This window comes from Poecilia reticulata, linkage group LG13 (assembly GCF_000633615.1).
Source record: "Poecilia reticulata strain Guanapo linkage group LG13, Guppy_female_1.0+MT, whole genome shotgun sequence".
Lineage (NCBI taxonomy): Eukaryota > Metazoa > Chordata > Actinopteri > Cyprinodontiformes > Poeciliidae > Poecilia > Poecilia reticulata.
In genome coordinates this window covers 15,709,698-15,731,002 of record NC_024343.1, presented here as the reverse complement: position 1 = coordinate 15,731,002, position 21,305 = coordinate 15,709,698, and the positions used below count along the sequence as shown (strand labels likewise).

Here is a 21,305-nt window from a genome sequence, read left to right as displayed (position 1 = left end):
GGTCTTTAGTGGTTATCTGATGTCACAATATGTTTTTTTTTAAGAGTCGTCTACAGTAGTCGGTCGGTTTGCTTTTCTGTCTGTCGGCCATATTGGATTTAACAAAAATAATTTCTTGAATTTGCAGCTGATGGCCAGTAGCTGATAGTGTGTTTTATGATGCATTAGTGTCCACTTCAGTGCTCTGTGTGCATTTATAACATAAAAATCCACAAGAAGCTCAAGAAAATGGCTTTTAGACAGCTGTCCACTGTAGTGACCGCTATGCATGAAAGGGTTTTAATGAACCTCGCACTTAGAGGGATAATGCATGTTTTGTTTTGTTCTTTTTTAAAGCTTACCGTTGAGTCCCTGCGGGAATCACTTTACAGTTCCAACCAGTCAGCATTTGCTTTTAAATAAAATATTTATATGAATGCAGAGAAACTTGGAAAGAAAAGAAAAGCAGCTCACTATACCCTAAAAATCTCTACGCCGCCTGTAAATCACAGCTTCTTGCTATGTTGGTTTATTCCTCTGCGTGTACTTGAGTGTGGAGAGCCAATTTTGCATCCTTCCCATTAAATCAAAGGATCTCATTATCTCATTCAGCAGTCAAAAACACAAATCACTCATTCTCCGTTGCACATTAAGTACAGACCCTAATGAAACAAATCCAGTCATCAGTGGAACAAAACAACAGCTGGGTGATTGCACTTAAAACACATTTTCATTTACCATACCATAACGCCATCATGATTAGGTCATAAAATTTAAGCCTCCAGGTCCAAATCCCAATTAAGATGATTGTTTGTGGTGGGGGGAAAAAAGTCGTTATTTTCCAAAACGCTAAACTTAATGGAAATGTGATAAAAACGAAATGAATGTATGAAATATTGCTCCCTACAGCATCGGCAATATTGTCTCTCACAGCGATCATCGATCTTTCTGCAATATCAAAGAAATTACAAAACATTTATGTGGAAAGTTTAATATGTACCTGTCTGGGAGATCTTGTTCCTCACAACTACTTATTTATTGTGTCTACATGCATTATAAAAAATAACTTTCTGACAAATACAGGGACATAAGGCAACAAATATTGCAATATTAATTTTTGCTCAGTTTTTTATTGTTATTTTTCTAATTTAAGTGTGTTTTGTTATGAATGTTGCCTCCCTAATGTTTTCCACAACTAATCAGACGTGGCTCATAATTAAGCTGCCATAGCAGGAAAGGGACAGCTTGGTAAAAAAATAAGCTTTGTTTGTGATTCTAATGTGGAACCCAATGATCCTTTTAAGGTTGAGGAAGCAGCTTTAGACTATTATGAATCATAACGTTTCCCTTTTGTTGTGCTTGGAAGAAAAAAACAGCATGATTAATATGCTTCTCTGACGAGCTCAATTATGCACAACGCCAGTCAAATTAGTATATTTTTTAGATTGGAAAGTTTTAATGTCGAGAAGGGTGATTTCAGGAAAATATTTAAAGGGGCTTTATTATGTGAAATCAACTTTTTTTTTAGCTTTACACCAAAAACCTATCTGGAGTTTTGCTTTGATTCCTTTGTGCATGTTTGAGAAATTATTCAATCTCCCGTGGCAACCGTTTGGGGTTTGGACGGGATACATCAAATGTCAAAAACTGCCAACCATTGACAAATATAAACTTGTGCCATCTTTTACATGTCTACAAAAGTAACGTTTACTGCTGTCATTTAACGCAAGTGCTTTCGCGTGTCCTTCCTGTCGTTCATGCATTTGTCCTTCTTTCTTTCCTATTCTTCCTTCCCTCCTTCCTGCCTTAGTTCCTACCTTCCTGTCTTCATTCCTTCATCCCCTCCTTTATTCCTTCATTATTTTCTTCCCTTTTTTCTGTCTCCGGCATGTTTAAAACCTTGTCAAAGCATAAATATCTAACAAATTAAGAGTAAACATTAGTATTTTGTCTTTAGATGAGCATAACGAATTAGTAACTTTTAACTCATGAGTCTGGAAAGGTCTGAAGTAATTTTACTACCATTTTCAGGAACTCTATGAGTGACAATTTGTTTGAAATCTTGATCATTTCTCTCTAAAAATATTCCAAAGTTGATTCTCACTGATCGCTGTTTGGTGCAAGTTAGTTGCCGACTACTCAAACAACCCCGCCTTAACAATTTGTTTTCCATTTCAATATGCGTAGGCAATCTTAATATGTGCTTTTAGGGCATATCTGTACACCGTCCTTGTCCTTGAGCTGCCACTTGCTAGAGTGCATGTGCACACACGGAGACACAAGGACATGCATAGGCACACATGTATCTTTGCACATTCATTCATAATTATGTTGATTTGATTTGCAGTCGGGACAGCCCAGCAAGCACACGAGGCTTTTGACACCAATTCTTTTTATGCATGCATAAACTGCAGTTAAAATCACATGCAGCCACTGATCATTCTCATGTGCGTTTCCAAAGAACCATCCTTTCTCCATGTCAGCTCGTCGTCACGGTCAAGCATCTCGCCAATGTTGTCAGCTGGTGTCAAATGGCAGCGAACAAGGTGAGGAGGGAGTGAAATAAAGCAAAGCTGGAGAATTAATTATGAAATCTCAACACGAATCAGTGAAAAATAATAGATACATTTTGAAATATGTTGTGCAGTGATGAAAGAAGAGCATTTGTTTAGGTTGTGGGACTCAAAGATCACAGATTCTGTTGAAAATTGCTGCTTTTCAACAGAATGAAAACCAGGAAGTGTCTGAGCAACCAATTGAGAATAAAACAGAAAATCCCCAGAGCACTCAATCACATGTCACTGCACACTAATTAGCTACAGCATAGATCTTTTTGGAAATGTAACTTTTTAATAGTTTTTTATGATGTCCCCATGAATAGAAGATTTTGTAGACTTTGATAAATTAAGTCAAACCAGATATAGTTATCTCGTCTGAGTTTTTCTTTTTAAAAACTTTTACCTGTGCTTGCATAAATTATGTCAGACACTGATTACTATTTGTAGTAATACTAAGGAAGTTTATACTAAGAGTCGTCTACAGTAATAATACTACAGTAATAATAATACAGTAATACTAAGGAAGTGCATGTGTGCAATAAAAGTCCACACCCAAGCCTCTGTTGATGGGAAACATCCGTACCTTTAGGGGTCTGAACAATTACAAGTATTTTTTTTTCATTTGGTGACAACTAGATTGGTTTTGGTGGTGGTTATAACTCAAATGTTGATGGGTATGAAAAGGGCATTTGAATCTTGATGCAATATTGGAGGTTTTTTTCTCTTTCTCCCTTTTTTTACCCAGTGAAATATCTGTGGCTTGCAGCCTTGCCAGCAGCAGGATTTCTTTGCAAAACGCATCCCTCTGGATGTAGTGCTGCGTACCATCTGCTTTCATAAAACCTGTCGTCGATTATGCATATATATATGTGTGTGTGTGTGTGTGTCCTTAGGGAGGAATGCAAGATTTCAGGTCATGCATTATAAATTACCATGAGCAACTGTTGGGAAAGCAGGCACTTGCTGTCCTCGGGTAAGGTTAAAACCCAACAGGATTCAAAGGGATGTTGCTTTTGTAATGCAGGGCGTCCGCTAGACAGAAGCAAGGGCAGCAGCGTAAAGAGAAGGCCTAACTTTACTAGTCTCAGTGTAACACTTAGCCAGCCCTGGATAAAATAAGCCTCCATTTAATGCTGCCTTTCTTGTCAAAACTACCTCAGGTATACATCTCCGTTTTTCTGTAAGCCTCCAGCATTGCATCACTTGGAGCTCAGTGAGAAACTTCCATACCCGACCTTTAACACAATGCTTTCTGGATCTCTTTTTACAGTCCACATGGACTTTTATTTCTCCCTGATGCTCTGTTTCAAATTCTCTTTCTAAAAAATTTTTTTTTTTTTTTTTGCTTTGTTGAATCCCACCAAGTTCAAACTCTGCATTGTTTTCCTACATCTCACCAAGAGGGCCACGCTAAGCAAATAGGGCATCTGTTGGCCAGAAGAAAGAGAGAGGTAGAGAAACAGTGGGAAAAAGAGTGTGCGCAGCTGCTCTTTGGTGTGTCTAGTGCAGAACTGATTTAAGGCCCCAGGCCACAGGAAGAAGACTGCTCTACACTCCAGGCACGTCCCTGAAACTAGCAGCAGAGGAAGCACTACTGCCATTCACCACCATCGACTGCAGACGCCTAAATGAGTCTGTTCTGTCCTGCAATGCCCGACGTGGCAGTCTGCCACTTACTTAGCCTCTCCAGCTCCCAGTATGCCCCGCCCCCACTGCCTGGTTTTTTTTGCAGTTCATCTTTCCGTTTTTTTTTTTTTTTTCTCCACGTCTTTCAGTCCATCACTGTCACATCTCAAACTTTGCAATTTTCATGTCTTTCCGAGGAACCCGCCACCACCGCCATCCAGACTGGCAGACCGTAGTCTAGTCATGCGTTCAATCTTCCTGTCACCATTTCTTTAGATTTACACTCCATCCTGTCCGGCTACCGCTCTCCGATGGGTCAGTGTCTATTTATTGAGGTCAATTTGTTGCAAGGTCTTTCATGATCACAGATTGTTGTAAGGTTTTCAAGTACATTATCTGTCACCTAAAAGTACGCACTTCGTATAGAAGTACTAGCAGCGATGAGAACAAAACATGCATGGTGGGTTCTTAGAGAAAAAATGGTTTTGTGGGGGATTGGCTAAGTCTCTGCATTTTTCATGTTCCTGATATCCCTTTGTGACCTCTGAAAATGGGAGAAGAGTGTAGCTGATGTCGGATTTAAAATAGTGTGACAGGTTGTGAGCTCTGAAGGGTTCAGTGGGCCTTGCAGCTAGCTTGACAGCTTAGCGCCGTCTCCTGTGGTGTGCATTCGATTCAGCTCTTAACTTTGGGTCATTGCACAAGCCAAAAGAACATGTGTACTTTTGAGATTATATACAGAGAGGTCACGATTAAAAGAGAGATTTTAGGTTTCTTGAAGTGGGGTTCTGTTGAGAAGTCATAAGTTCATGTCAAGACCAAGAAGGACTTCAACCGTGTTCAAAACCCTTTTTGGAAAGTTATGAAAAACCCTTAATCTGGCTCATCAGATGCCCATCGATGCAAATTCAACACATACTAAGAATTGTATTGGAAACATTTTCTCCCCATCTTGCTGAGATGGTCTGAATAAAATCTGATTTTTAAAAAAAAAAGCTCATTCTGAAATATTCCTAATGATCATCTAGAATAGATTTTAATCACATTTGTAATTTATTTTCAAAGAATCAGTTTAGTAACAGCAGCATTATTAAAGTAATCTACATGGTAAATTTGTTGAATTACCAATTTGCCCTATCATACTTAAACGTATTTCTGTTTTATGTTGTATATTCAAATGATCAATCTCTTCTTCCTTCATCACAATTAGTTTCTACACTTTTACATATGTGACGTTAATTGTGAAGTGGGACAATTTAAACAAACTGAATTAAAGAGGTAATATATGAGTGAACGAGGCAGCCTCAAACTTTTGTGGTTGAGAAAAGACTCTCAAAATGTTTCATCCAAGTTATTTAGTTATTCTACCAAAATTGGAGGAAATGTAAATAAACATTGGATGGAGAAATTTGATACAAAATTCTGAATCTCATTATCGAGGGATTTAGTAAAGGAAATTGATTTTGGCAATTGTCACAGAAATAAAACGGGTAAAGTTCATTTTTTGCACAGTTTATAAACTAAGAGTTTATTGCTAGTATGGTAATAGGTGCTTATAACCTAAAGCCATACTGAAAAACACCAATTTGTGTAGGGGTTGAAGCATTCTTTGAATTATTTTCAACTAATTAAGCTTTCATGTTATTTTATAGAATATATTTTCTTTAAAAAAAAAAAAAGCACCACAGCTCTGAAAGGAATGGATTTTGTCCACACAAACTACACAACATTGTTTTCCAATTTTTGCTTGCTAAAATACTCAGTTTGAATTCTGTTTTTACTTTTCTGTTTAGTTTTATATTCGATACCTAACAGAAAATACTTGAAATATTTATATTCTTTAATAATCTGTAAAAGAAAATGTTTGCCCTTAGCACACCAATCTTAAAATGTAAGAATATATCTCATTTTTGAAGCAATCCCTCAATTATTCAAAACTTGTACACGATCATTTAAATGAACAGTAAAAAAAAAAAAGGATTGCTGTTGCCTTTTGGATGCACAGTGATGAAAAACTGGTTTACCAATTTCCCACTTCACCTGCAGCGATTCTTAGCTGCTGTTTTGCAGTTGTATTTATTTCACAATCAGCTACAGGAAGTGGTGGTTTTGCTAAAGCAAGAACAGAAAAATCCATATGGCTCCACCACCCTGTGCGTGTTGCATTGATTTTCTTGATGAGTTATCAATTTGCATGTGTTGTATTCCTGCAGCAACTAAATTTGCACAACATTTTGAGGCTTAAATCAGAGCAAACCTGCTTTAGGAAAACATTTTTATCAAGCTGTATTAGAACAGTTTTTCACGGCTTAGAGGCAGAGAGCAAAATGTATCTAGTTTGGGTACTTGTGATTTTTATTTATGGGCCATAAACAAAATTTTATGGCGTTATTCATTGTGCATGCATTTTTTCCACTTATGAATACAACCACAGACATCCGTACACATAAAGCAGGCTTACCTGGATGGCTAAATGTTTAAAAAAATGCACATACTGCAAAAGATTTCGGTCAATTTGGTGTTGACAGCTTTGAAAAACGTCTGATAGAAAATCAGTTATTTTGTTATTTAACAATTAATAAAAATAACTAAATGAGTTTTAGTTGTCTGTGAAATATGAAGTTGTCTGTTATGCCACCTTTTTCTCAGTACTGTTCTAAGCAATCACACAGTCTTAAATGAACACTTATGCTACTGACGCATCCCTTATTTCTTCAATTAAGTTCCTTTAACGGAAACCGGTCTGGTGGTTTTTACAGTGTAATTTAAAGATCATCACCCATCTAACTGTGGCTTATTCAATCAACATGACGTTTTCTTCAAGTCAGTGGACAGTTTGTCGAGCCAGAACAGCTCACACCCTGGCAAACACCAGAGATCACTCATCATTCTCTTTTTTTTTTTTTTTTTAGCAGAGAAAATTAATATAATTTAGAGATTTTGCAGAATTTTTTTTTTTACAAGATTTCCAACAACATGATGGACTGTGTAACACTTAAAGCCATCATTTGTGGCCAAAACACGTGTTCAAACAAATTGGTGTCCTTTATTGGCAGCAATAAGGAGTGTTTTTATACTAAAAGCGGTTAACAAGGGTGTATTCAATTTACTAATTGGCTCTGCTTGTAGCACTTCATTAATGTGATTGCTTGGTGTGCTTGTGTCGCCTATACACCGACTCCACCGACTCATCCGTTGCTGAGCATTTAGTTGTTTTCTTAATTTATTTTTATGACCAAAAGGTGTGCATAATGAATAACTAGTGCCTTGGAAAAACTCACATTACAACCGCAAACATTAATGTGTTGATGTGATTTTCCAAATGTTATTTTTTGCAGTGGAAAATCTATAAAGTGTGGCATGCATTTGGAATCGTTCTCAGCAGTAACACCTGCAAGTGTTTCAGTGTCTCTCTGTCAGCTTGGTGCATCTACTAACTGAGTTGTCATTTGTGTCTTTTATTTCTCGGATCTCGCGTGTTAAAAAAGACAACTTGCTGAATGAATGCAAAATCTATTAGTAGTAAAAGATCATCCTTTTCAAGTGAAGTCATTACATCAAGACTGCAACGACATTTACGTAAATGAACATTCACGTGTTCATTGTGTAAATAACCTCAGGAGAACCAATATTACTGACTTACTATGACTACATCATACAGCATTTATTTTAGGGGTTTTCATTCTCAAATTACATTTTGCTGACTTTAGACTGTTTGGACATTATGCAAAGAGCTGCAGTCCAATTGTGTTGTGTGTTGCTTTCTTAATGGTTGCTTTAATTCTCCTCCTCATGTTTTAATGGTTGCTCTCCAGGCTGGGTGGGATAATATCGCTTCGCAACACTGTGCACTAAGATTTGATTTATTAACTCTCTGAATCCTCAGTTTTTTTGTTAAAGACTCTGTTGGCTCTAGTGGCCTTTATTTGAAAGTAGTTCGACAGGAAAGAGAGAGGGGGAAGACATGCGGCAAATGTCACCAGGCCAGGAATCGAACCTGCGACCACCGGCACAAGGACCAAGGCCTCAATTCATGGGTAGTGCTTTGCCCCTGCGCCACCACAGCACCCAATCCTCAGTTTTTACTGAGTTGAGTGTTTTCAAAACGGTAACGATGCTACAGTGGTTGAATGAATTCAGCCAAAAATAGGAAGATTGTTGTTAGGAAACTTCTTCTTATCCTGCATGAGGTCAGAACACCAACACTAAAAATGGTAGTACAAATGGATCTCAAGTAATGTAATGTCAGTCACATGTAATCAGTGGGAAGTAACAATTTGAAATGTAAATATATTCACTGGCCACTTTATAAGGTACAAAGTTCAAACTCTGCATCAGATCTGGGAATAAAGGACGTTTAATTAAATTTTGCTCAGCTTGTTGGCACCGAACAGGCAAATTTCAGGAGCTACTAATATACTGGTCTGAAAAATATAAATCACCCAGTCAATTGTTATGTGATTGAAATTGGCTTTTTAAGGTCAGAGGACACCAGGTTACCCGTTCAAGGTGAAAGAACGATAACAGTTGCTCAAATAAGTATTTGTTTTAATGAAGGTGTGTTGAATAGTAACTCCGGATGCACAACACTTTAAACCATGACACAAATGGACTACAGCAGAAGATCACACCGGGTTCCACTCCTTTCAGCTAATGGCAGGAAACTGAATATACAATTTACACAAACCCAACAAGAAAACCCTTCCAACACCTTGTTTAATCTATATTTAATCAATATCTGCAAGATGTCGGCTGGAATATCACTGCGGTAGATTCCCGCACCTGATTCTGACGAGAATGTTCAAGACCTAAAAGGTCACAGAGTGAAAACATTGTGGTGACCTATGAGAAAGAGAGCAGTGAGGAAAAAAGCTATTGCATTATTTTCATTACATCATTTTACGACAGTTTTGACATTGCACTATGTTCTAACAGAGAGCAGCCGCAGTATTGACATGAGGTTTTTATACTTATATTTTGGGAGTAACTAAGTGAGCATTGCTCTTTATGGTTTGGATCCATGAATTGTAAAGCTTGATATTAGCGCAGTTCCTCGTGTTTGTATGAAATGTGTCTTTTTTTGTTGTTTTTTTTAAGAAAAACATGAATGCTTAGTCATGCAGGTTTCGTTGTGCAATGATCAGCCTTCAATTAAGTTACAAGTCTTAGCAATCGAGTATTCACAAAAATACTTTTAAGTTGACATTTTGTTTATTTACCATTGTTTGTTCATGTTTGTTTGGTTAATTAAATCTCAAAATCTTTATCAGAGTCTTGATTACATGGAGCACAGCGGCTTCCTCTGATGCCTTGTGACAGCAAAAACAAAGTTTATCTGATGTGTTGACTCTGCATTCGTGACTAGACAAATACAATGTTGCTGCTGATGTTGGTTACAAGGATTGATTTTAATGGACAGAAACGTAGTGTGTAGCAGTTTTAGTCCTTTGGGCAATGTTTATAGAAAATAAGTTCTGTGCCTTTGCTTTTCACGCAGCAACCTAAGACCAAGAAAGATAAAATAATCGAGAGAAAAGTCGTAAGGAAGACGGGGAGCAAAGCATGGTGAAGGAAACAGTCAGCAACAATATCTTTATGACTTCAAGTTTACATTTGTCAGCACTTCTGAAGTTTCCTTGTTATTTTTTTATACACACTGCCTAGAAGAGAGACATTGATTTCATCTAACATTTTATTCTGGTATTACTATAAATTATCTTGAAAAGCACATTCCATAAAAGGTTTTTATTAGGGGCAAGTAGATTTTACAGCTGAATTAAAATGTGTTCTGAACAGAGTGGTTTTTATTTTCCTCCATCTACTTCAGCAGGAATTTTTAAGGCTAAATCATGCCTAGATGTTTATGCTGTTATTCCAAAAGGATAGTTAAGTCTCTTTTTCAAAAGAATATAAGGTTTGACTAGATTTTCCAGTTAAAAGAATCCGGTAAAGACTTCACCACGAGGCGTAGATGGTTGAGAAGCAATCGGATCCAAGATACCGGCCTGTAGATGCTGAGGTTCTTTGGAGGTTTGGTCGTTGGTACTGGTACCACCCTGGAGGTCTTCCACAGTTGTGATAATTTCCCCAGATTCAGGCTCAGGTTGATCATGTATCCCATGATGCCACACAGATGGTCTGCAGAGCACCTCAGGAAACTGCAGCTGACGCCATCTGGACCTATTCATGTTGTTCATCCACCAGTTTGAGTCTCCGTAGGCCTGAAATGGTCATCGGGTTCTTCCAAACCACTGAACCTCCATCTTCTGTCTTTCTTAGATGTTTTTCATCCCTAATTTTCTTTCGCAGTTCTTTCTGCACAAGTCTCAGCTTCTCATGGTTTCCTGGTACAATGACTCTCTTCCTCTCTTTAAGGAGAACATTTATTTTCAGGGTTTTTTCACAGGTTGGAGATTATCCAGGTTGTGGTCTAAGCACCATAGACCACAACCTGGTCTATGGTGCTTAGACCACAGGAAGATCAAGGAAGATCTGATGCTTCCTTGGTGCTGGCATACAATGAGTCCAGTGATTTATTGTCTTAATTAGCCTGGCTCATCTTGTCATACATATGATATTAAAGTGATGTCTTGATTTTGGAATATTGACATCTCATGTTTTCAGTGAGATATTGCAGATCATATGTCCAGGACTGAAAAAACGATACTCCTATTTTTGATGCTGCTCTTGTCAAATGGCTTTTTTCCGTTCCTCACATTTCTTCATCCTTCCGTTTTCTTTGTCCTGAATGACATTACTGCTGTCAGTACAGAGATTTTGATGGACAACTGAGTCTTTACTGAAGGCGACGTCAAAGCACATGTACTCCACATGTAGCAAGATTATCTGAGAATCTGTAGCTGTTCTTCAAACTTGGTTTTCTGGTGCACTTTACACCTCTGACAGAAAACTAGGCTGTCACATGACACAACAGAACCAGCTTGTTTTGTCAGGCTTCAGCTTCACACCTGTATCTTCAGGGTAAGAGACAATCTGTTGAGGACAGTGAGGTTGGTGCTCCGGTTTTGCAGAAGTGTAGTGCCTTTCACACATCGCCTTCTAGAATCAACGTGGCCAACGGTAAAGAACAGAGGCATGGATATGTGGGCGTTACCTTTAACCTGATGGATGGAGCTGATGTGCAGAAGGACCAGTGTTTTTGTTTTCCAGGAAGTTTCACAACTCCGTTCCTCTTCTTGACACTGAATATAAAAAAGTGTTTCCAGTCGGAGGCTTCTTTAGGTTCGCTGTAAAACAAATCGGTACAGAAGATGCTTCCTGCCCACAGAGTAGCTACAAAATCATATTTAAATTTAGGATGATTAAAATTAGCCCTGTACTGGACTGGCGACCCGTCCAGGGTGTAGCCAGCTTCTCACCCAGTGACTGCTGGTGATGGGCAGCAGCCGTCCCACAGCCCTGCAATGACAAGTGGGGATTGATGGATGAATGAATGGATGATTAAATTAAATTAAACTGGATTTCCACTTTATTCCGATGGGGTAGAAGTTCACATGCAATGTTGCCCCTGAAGACTCAGCCATGAGATGAACACAGGCCTGGAAATGAAACTGTTTTTTCCACCAGCAAATTTTTATTGACTACTCGCTCAAAAGGTCACAGCAAAAGTGAGAATATCTAAAGCACTACAGGCCTCGCTTGACCAACGTTCATGTTTAAAAATAAAAAGAAACGTAGCATAAAATGTTATCTCATGTGTGCTAAAATATCTTCTGAATCCCCAAAACTTTGAGGGAAATATTCTGACCAACAAGGCAAAAGTGGGATGTTTTTGAAGTGGTGCATCTTATTAAATCAAATGTTAAACTTAGACAGCATTTCGGGATATGCTGTTGATCTGTTCAGAGATTAAAAATTGAGGGACTTCTGAGTTGTGATGCATTTAATGAACACGGGGAAACATGGAGGGATTGGTGCATCTCTAATTATAAGCCACATGCATTTGGTTCTGCAGTACCAGCGGAGTTTTCTGTCCAGGACGGTTTGTGGTTGTAAGACTTTCTCAAAACAACGACCAGCAGAAAATGCTAAACCCTAAACCTTTGATTGCTTCGAACAGAAGAGGCCCTTAACATTTGAGGCAATGCGTCTCAAAGTAGTGAAGAAAGGAAGCCTAGTTGCCTTCTGTTTGTGCCCTCTTTGAGATTTGACATGATCCAAATTAAACATCTAATAACCTCATCAATGAATAATTCAGTGTTCTCTATTTAAACCTCAATTTCTGAGTGTCCCTCACTTTTCCGGACAGCTGTTCATTGAATCTACTTGATGCCTGGTGAGTGTATTTCTGGCGACTTTTTGGAAATGCAGTAATGAATCTGAGGTCGTTTAGATGATCAGTGCTCATATTTTGGCAGGCCAGATACTCAAATGATTCATAGATTAAAGGCGAGATTCAATCACTCCCTCATTTTTCAAGCTGCCCGGGCAAAGCATGTGTGACTCCAGATTTGCACGTTAGAAGATCCCTTTATTAATTTAGCGAGAAGGTAAAGATGGGAGATTTATGTGTGCAGAGAATCTTAACATGTGTCGCAGCAGGTTCTACACGCCTTCTGATGATTTCACCCCAGCGCTAATTGACAAGGCTGATCTCCAGGGAGAACTTTAATTCTCTGCTGGATACGGGCGCCATTAAACTGCAGCGACGGGAGATTAATGCTCATCTTGTTAGTGACATTTGCTTTCTCGTTTTCTGCAGAAACTGTCTGGCAATGCCATCCGCTGAGGGTTGCTGTGAAGGATGAGTTCCAGAGGCTCTTTCTAAGGAATCTGCAGTGACAATAATAAAAATGTCAGATGTGCTGTTTAAACAGGAAGGGAATCTGGCTGAGTAAGGGACATGCCACAAAAACCAGGCCATCAGCAACACGGCGCTGTGAACTTTAAAACTCTGGTTTACAAGGCAGATCATGAATTTGCTTTGTGGTTGATAAACGACCATCCTCAGCGTTGGTGATCAGGCAGCGGAAGAAGATGCCGCAGAAGAAATTGCAAGCCTACGGACATAAAGATTCTTGTGGAATTGTACGATTTATTTCAAAGTTTGGCATATGAATTGCTCTAAGACGTTTTATTTTTTATTTTTTATGCATGTTAGGATTTATTAGTGCTTTTACAGTCTTGGACGTACTTACTGATCCATTTTTAATGAATGACTACCTGTATTTCCAAACCTTGGACAGCTACTGTGTGCTTTATGAAACTCTCTGTTCTTTTCAGACTCTAATTTTGTGTGTCTTACTTTCTGTCTTTTCACAGGGGTCCTGCGAGCAGCACCTCACCTCAAAAGAAACCAGACTGCGTGTCTGCGTGTACGTATGCACACGCCTCTGCAGGTGCTGGCTCGCACTATATGTGTACGTGAGATGACGAGAAGCTAAGTGACTACCACAACCACCAAGATCAGACAGCCCTCTGTGCTGCAAGATGGATTAAAGCCCCACACCTCAGGAGATCAAAGGTAGGAGCGGATGTTTTGTAATCAGCAGCCACTCACCTGCTCTTTTCAATGACGGCATGAAGAGAATGAAGCGGGGAGAGGAAATGATGAATAACAATGAGTTTAAGGACAAGGTCTTCCTGCCATCTGTGAACTTTAGGTTTTGACGTTGACGCCTGTCAGCTGTGTGCATGCGAGAGGAAGTACTGAAAGTTTTAAGGGTATTAAAAGTGCTTCTAAAGCAACTTTGGCAGGAAGGTTTCCTCCTGCTGCCTCAGAATGCAACTTTAACCCGCTTTAATAAACCGAAATTATGCCGGAGTCTAACCAGACAGTGACAGGTTTGCCAAAGACAATCATACAATTATCATACAACCGTACTGCGTTGAGTTTATCTTGAAAGCCAGAAGTCAGATATACTTTGCATTTTGCAAATTTCAAGACATGGATTTGCCTTTTGTTGTGGACATTGACCAGGCTAAGATGAGCTGTAGCATTTAAACACTTAAAAGACACTGTACTGTATGGATGACTAGTTTAGTGTAGAGCTGTACAAAGGAACTGGCTGATAGCCGGAGTGGTGATTATTCAGCTTGATTGACTTTGGCTGCTGTAAATGCACATAAAAGAAGGATCATTTTTTTCAATAAGTTAATGTACCATAATAAGCTCTCCCAACTCTTAGTCATACAAACTCTCTTTTTGGTGGAAGATGTTAGTAAGTGAAGAGGCCTTCATTTTATCTGGAAATAAGTGGCCCAATTATTCGAGATAAATTCATTTTAAATTGATATTAAGTTTCGGCTCCGACATTTTAGAGGCTGAACCTACATGAACCTACAAATCAGTGTGAGTAAAGATGGCAGAAAGAGACCAAGACCAGCAGCAGCAGGAGCAGCAGCAGTGGCCCTCTGTGTGAAATGTGTCATGGTGGACAGCACCATAACCTGATGGCTTTTCATGTTAGATCCTCCATTTTGATAAATGCTTTGTCTGTTATTTTAAGGGAATGTTCAGAGGAAGGAAAAATAAATAAATGCACTGTTTCCAAATTCAATAAATAATCATTTAATCATTGACCAAAGTAGTCTTGATCACAATTTTCTATAGTTACACAACCCCAGTTGCATCAGTGAGATGTTTAAACTGAAATCAAAGGAAATTAAAGGTTCGGAGTCACAGATGTTTGACCTTTGGATGAAAGACTTACTTACAAAAGAGAACAAAAAGTTGTTTAATTACCTGAACTTTTTCAGAGCACCACGCAACACATGGTGTTGCGTGGTGAAGGCTGAGAAAATTATGACGAAGGCAGCACACCATACATACAGCACACACCAATGCTGTGGAATCGATAAACAAGTAGAGTTTGTCTTCGTGTTTGTATGAAAAAAATAATTAATGGAAAACGAGAAGGTTATGTACCTTGATTTTTAATGCTGTTGACAAAGGGTGAGTAATGTGGCTCTTTGTAAAAGTGCTTTTATTCAGATTTTGGCAGAGCCGTTCTCCGACTTTCTTGAGAATAATCGTCATGTGACTCATGTTGCCTAAGATTGATTATTTAATAACGTTCCTGGTCACATTGTGCTGTAACTGTAATGAGTGTTTTATCAAATGAAACATGGCTCTGCGCTGATCTAATGAGCTGGTACCGAGTTTGAATTTCTGTTATTTTCTGTTTTGTTGTCATTAATTCAGTTGGGTTGTTTAGTTACAGGAAGTTGTATTTTCTCTAAAACCAGAGGATATCGCAGGTTTACGTCTCTTCAATTTCCGTCTTGGTGTTGGAATAGTTAAGTCGCTCTTACTGGCAGCTGTAACATTTTTTATTTTCAATCAGCTGTTGGAAGGCGGGTCAGAGGCTGAGTCAACGTTGCCGATAGCATTGTAGCATAAAACAACACAATATCAAATGCTGTTTTTACAGCGGCTGCCATGTTAAGTAGCAGCGTGACGAAGCCTCCGCTCCCGGCATGAATAATTGATGACTGCTCGCAGCAGGAGGGGTAGAAAAACATTCAGTGTTGTTGTCGTGTCATCTTAAAATATTGGGCTTTTTCAAGGTAAATAGCATTCAACTAAAATAGGAGGGTTAACAAAAACTAGATTAGAAATTAGGTTAAAACATTCTTGCTGGTGAATCTCTGGGTTAATGGGATAAATCATCAAAAAAAAAAAAAAGAGCAAATATTATTTCGTTATTTCTCAAGCTACCTCATTTTGCAGGTAGCTTGATTTCTAGATTCACTTGGTGTTGGTTCATTTTTCCAGATTCAGAAAATCCTCCTTTGCATTGCAGCAAAGGCAGAGCAGCTGTTGGTGCTTCTTGGATCATCGGCTTTCTTACAGCATTTTGTTTGAAAGCACCGCAGCTCGTCAGCTATGGGTGGCCATTCTGAACACTGCTCTTGCTGAGACACTTGCTTACTCTTTTCGCTGCTCTATTATTCATGCGCTGGGAATACCGAGCAGTGAAGATATGTTTGTTTTGCAAGGGACCGTAAAGTGTTGCACATTTTCCTCTGGAGATCATACCCAATTACTTAAGATGCATGTTGTGAAAGACAATTTTAAACAAGTTACGTCCTCCTTTTGAGAAGTATAAACGGTAAAGATGATTCTAAAGCTAATATTTGAAGTTGTTTCATGATGCACTAAAGTTATGCTCTTTTAGATTCCTGTAAATCAGTCAAAATACAGGAAATAATCATAATTCTCATGCTGATCTCTGGACAGAGTTGCTGTCCAGAGATCAGCAACTCTGGACAGTTGCTGATCTACCCAATAACTAAAACCACAACTGTGTATAAATTGCAACCTGAAAACTTTCAAATATTGTGTAGTCAAATAGCTGACTGCTGTGAGAATTTATTTTCTGAAGCTGCAGGTCATTTAAAATAAAACAAAAAGTAGTGCACCACTATTAGGGCGGCAGCTTTTCAAAGCCGTCTGTGTTGTTTTGTGGCGAAGCTGCCGAAGGAGCGTTTTTCAGTTCAAGAGGTTAATTTGAGTGGGAAATGGCCACAGTGTGAATTATCACATCAGGATCGACTTTTGAATTGCCACCCTTTTCTCCAGTTTTCTAAATGTTTTCTAAAAACTTGTTGCCGCTGTGGGCTGGAGAAGGAACCAGGCCAAGAAAAACAAACACCTCCGCTTTTGTTCTTTAATTAGTCGGCTTCATGACCAGCCCATCTATAAATGAAAGCCTTAGAGAGCACAACTCCTGGAAGGATTCCTGCAGAAGCAATTCTGAACAGTTTGAAGAAAACCTGACAAGATTAGACACAGACGAGGCACAGTAAGGACAAATGAGGGTTAATGACGAAAAGGTGACGGGCACACGCGAAGTACATCTTTTCCTCACTTAAATCTCTCTCTGTAATTAAATGATTGAAGAAAAAACTTTTCTGAAAGCGAATCTTCTGTTATGAGAATACTTCATCTCAATTAGCTTAAAAGCAAAGGTGCTGATAAATGATGGTGAGCTTTCTTTCATCAGAACAATTCTTTTATTTAATAAATCATGAAATGATAAAAGCTTTTATTGAAATATTATTCCGTACTGTCTTATTAAAGGGCAGACATTTCCTGAACATTCTTTAGGTCACACTTTATCCATCTTTTTAATATATATCCATACGTGTAGTTTTGTTTTTTGTTTTTATTTTTACTTTTGCTGCTCACACAACTCTTAATCATTTTGAAGATTGGGTAACCTTGTGTTTTTCTTTTAATATTGTCTAATTTTGGCTAAAAACTCCTCTCTTTTCTTTTTAAAGACAAAGACACTCTATGAGTCTTTAATTTCTGCAAAGTTATTCCAAACTCTAAGCAAAGCTGAAATTATGTGTTTTAGAATTTGTTTCAAGGCTGCAGTCTTTTGCCTTTGCTGGCAGAATAGAGATAAACAGAAGGTCTGATCAGGTTCACAACCTTCTCTTTTTCACACCAACAATGTCAGATTTCGCTCTGGAACAAAGTAAAAATATTTTCAAACTCTGACAAAAGGAAGAAATTTGACAGATGGTTACAAAATTAAGCCACATGTTTTCTCAAAGAGCATTGCACATAAACATGTAGCAACATTGGCAGATTTCATTACGTTCTAACTCAAAATGATAGAATAATGCAGATTACATTAAGTTTATATTTTAATTTGACTAGAAGATTTAATATGTTCTCCTCAGATGAAAACGATGGTTCAAAATCTAACCCAGTTAAAGTTTGCAGAAAAAACCCCCCAAAACATATACAAGTTCAAACTGGAATCATTTCTACCCTGATGATCTGTTTTTACCACGGCAGATGAAGAGAGAATGAAGTAAAGATCGACCCCAGAAAAATATCCCAGGTTCTGGAAAAGCTTCCCGAGATGGGATTACTCCTTCTCATCTCTCCTAAGTGCATAATCAATGGCGCTTTTCAAAAGAGCGAGTTAATTTCTTGCTTTAAGGACGTAATAAACATGCAAACTTTTGTGTGTGGTGGGGTTTCAGTCAGCAGGAAAAAAAAAATCCAGACGACAACGCTTTGCGTAGCCGGGAGTGAAACCCGTTACGATACAACCGCACAAAAACGGGCAACAATTTCACAACTGTGACTTAACGTCGTCCTTCTCCAGCTGGAATTCCTTTCTGATTCTCTGTGCCCTTCATCTTTTGCCAAAAAAAAAGAACCTGCAGGAAACCTATTGAAACACATTTTCTTTTCTTTTCTTTTTTCTCCTTTTCTTTTACAAAAAAGTGAGGACAAAGATTTGTCTTTATACCAACTGACTGTTTCAGGACTGGAATGCAGTGCTGGACAAAAATCACAAAGCACAAACAACTGTTTATTCTTAGCAAACATTTAATAAAAAAAACTAAAAATAAATCAATAAGGCATGTATATTTTTAGAATATTGTCTTTAGTTGATAAAGCAAACTGATTAAATTTCTCACTGGAGAGAGGGTGTGTTGAGCGTTTTAATAGTTGTGGGGGAAAAAAAACAACCTCTGCACCACATGAGGTTTTACCACAACGTGCGCGCACACACACACACACACACACACCCACACGCGCACGCACACACACACACACACACTACACAGCGACGGCTTGGCTGAAATCACGTTACCGACGCCCATGTCATCTGGTAACGGTGCAGCCACATTTATATTCACACACGGGGCAAAACACTTTTCATGTTTTTAAAGCCACTGCGCTTTTCCACAGGCGGTTTCTCCAGTTTCCCCATGAATAAAAATGCCAGAACACACACTGCGCTTTAGAGGCGTCGACATTCTCCAAGGCATCAGCACCCTGTGAAATCTGCTACTGACAAAATGTGACTTTTTTGCTGACTTTGGCTCGGGGAAAGTGATTTGAAGAGTTCGTTTCAGTTGCATTGCCCACACGTGCAATCTTGCATAAGATTTGAGTGTCGAATATCACCGTGATGCAGATGGCGCACTATAGCCTCTCTGTATGCGTCAGTCTGAACATTCTTGATTGTGTCTGTGTAAATCCAGCCGCTGAGCCTTATTGGAAATGTTAAAGTAATCTTCGCCGGCCCTCCTTGTTGTCTGTCTCTGTAGGGTTTTTTTTTCACTTGCTTAACAAAAGCCACACAGCACATATATCTGGTGAACTCAGCCTTTTCAGAGTAAGTTGCTATAGATTTATGAATAAGGAAATACTTAATTAACTTTATTTCCCCCTCGGTCTGCTCCTGTCTTTGTTGCTTCTGGGTCCAGGTCTTTTTCCTCTTTCTTTCTCCGCTGCTCCTGGAAAGTAGAGATAAGACCCACTGATGTTTGTCTGCTCCCTGGCAGATTACTGAGGCAGACAGGTAGAAGGGCTCTGGCAGACAGTAGCAATATTTGTGAGGCCAATGCGAGACTTAACTGAAAATGCTTGAGAATCCCATCCCAGCCTTTACGCCATCTGGCTCTCCGTTTGTCCTGGCTTTTGACTAGTTGCTAAAGGGGAATAAAATAAAGATGCATCTAATTCTATTACAGTAAAACCAGTTACCAGTTGTTCTAATGAAAAATACAAGAAAACTCTTTTTTGACAAGAGGCCACAGGTCTGTCTTTGACAATATAAAATGTGAATATATAAAAGTGTATTATTCTGTTTTGTTTCACCTGAAGTATTAACCGTAAACTTGTTACTGATTATGGTGAGCCAGATCTTTACATTGAGACACTGGTGAAACCAACCAAAAGGGATGAGATGAATGTTTAAACGCCGTAAACTCTAAAGAAAAACATTGACATCCCCTTTTTCTTCTTCCTTCTACATGTTTTATGGTACTCATAAAATTATTAATGTAACAGGTTTTAGCTAGGAACTTTTTCTAGATCATTTCTTGACCATGATGCATGGCAGCACATTTTTTATTTCGTTTTTTTTGCAATATATGTCAAAGCCCCGGAAACATTAATTTTAAAACACAAATGTTCCTAGCTATCCTGAGAAGTTGTTCAGGAGAACTTTGTAAGTAAAATGTTTCAAAGCTGTGTTCAATACATGGTTGTCACTTTGGCTTCTGTGTTCTTCTGGATATCAGGAGATACATTATTAAATGGGGGAAACGCCAGACGTTCCAACAGTGTTTCTTCCTAACAAGCATCATCGATTTTCTCTTTGTCATCTTATGTTGCGTTTGTTTTATCTTTGTGTGTTTGGCACCTTAAATCAGTGGTTGCAGAAAGTTTTGGGCTACGCTTGCCAAACTGTGAGATGTGAAATTATTCTGATAAGTAAACTATATGCACCTCAGATTAGGTCGCCCTATTAATACCCCTGATGAGAAAGTCTTAAGTTTATAATATTTTGAATGAATAATAACTTAAGAAGGAAGATGCATAGCTTCAACTAGAATTTATTTATTTATGTTTATGTCAGCCTTTGACCTTCAGGACCTTCAGTCCTATGTCTGCAACTCACTCTGTATCCCAGCTCCGCTTGCTCTCCTGCTTCTTACCTGGGTTTTTATTTAGAGGCGGCGCGCCAAGATCATCTTTGGCCTCCGTTTATCCCTCTTTAAAATCTTCCTGCTCGGCATTCTTAAGGAGGCATTTAAGGTAAACATTAACATCTCACTTTTGTTCTGCTGCTGAAAAGTCTCTCCGTAGCTGAAGTCCATGAAGCTGCTACTCTGTGCGCCGCCGCCGCGGTGTGCTCAGCATTGAGTGTTAAAGTGATCAGGACCGGTTAGCTTTTCCCCTTAACCGCTCCAGAATCTGCTGCACAGAGCTCTGCTTGTATTTCATTACGAGTGGAGCAGCAGTGGCTTGTTCTGCTTCGCTTCCACCTCTGCGCTACAATCCGCTCATCTTGGACGCGGCGCAAAGTGTGAAGTCGAGCAGCTGACGGAAATACAGACCTGTTGAGGAAAGCTGTACCGTATAAACAGATTTAAATCCTAAATCAGTGGTCCCCAAACGTTTTCCTGTGAGGGCCACATAACTTTTCCCTTCTCTGGTGGGGGGCTGGAGTCAGTTTGTAACAGAAGAAGTGTTACACGTTTATCACCTGGGCTGCCGGAAATTGTTGGCGGGGAGGGGGGCTGAAGGTTGAAACTGTTCTGGGGGTTCTCGATTCATTTTTACCCACAAAGCACATGGGCAAAAACCGTTAGTGAAGCGGTCACTGGGACTGACTAGTATATATTTCATTGAGGAAA

The 21,305-nt window shown here is 38.9% G+C and overlaps 1 protein-coding gene across 5 annotated transcripts in view; it reads left to right on the top strand.

Moving 5' to 3' along the window:
• Window positions 1-21,305, top strand: part of grik4 (glutamate receptor, ionotropic, kainate 4) — a 347,487-nt gene that overhangs the window by 60,111 nt on the left and 266,071 nt on the right. For 4 of the 5 annotated variants that reach the window (XM_017308264.1, XM_008425649.2, XM_008425647.2 and 1 more), the window contains exon 2: window positions 13,446-13,647. The gene's annotated coding sequence lies outside the window, so the exon portion shown is untranslated. Of the gene's footprint in view, window positions 1-13,104; window positions 13,212-13,445; window positions 13,648-21,305 lie in introns of those variants that run through there. The other variant, XM_008425648.2, reaches the window with a different exon arrangement.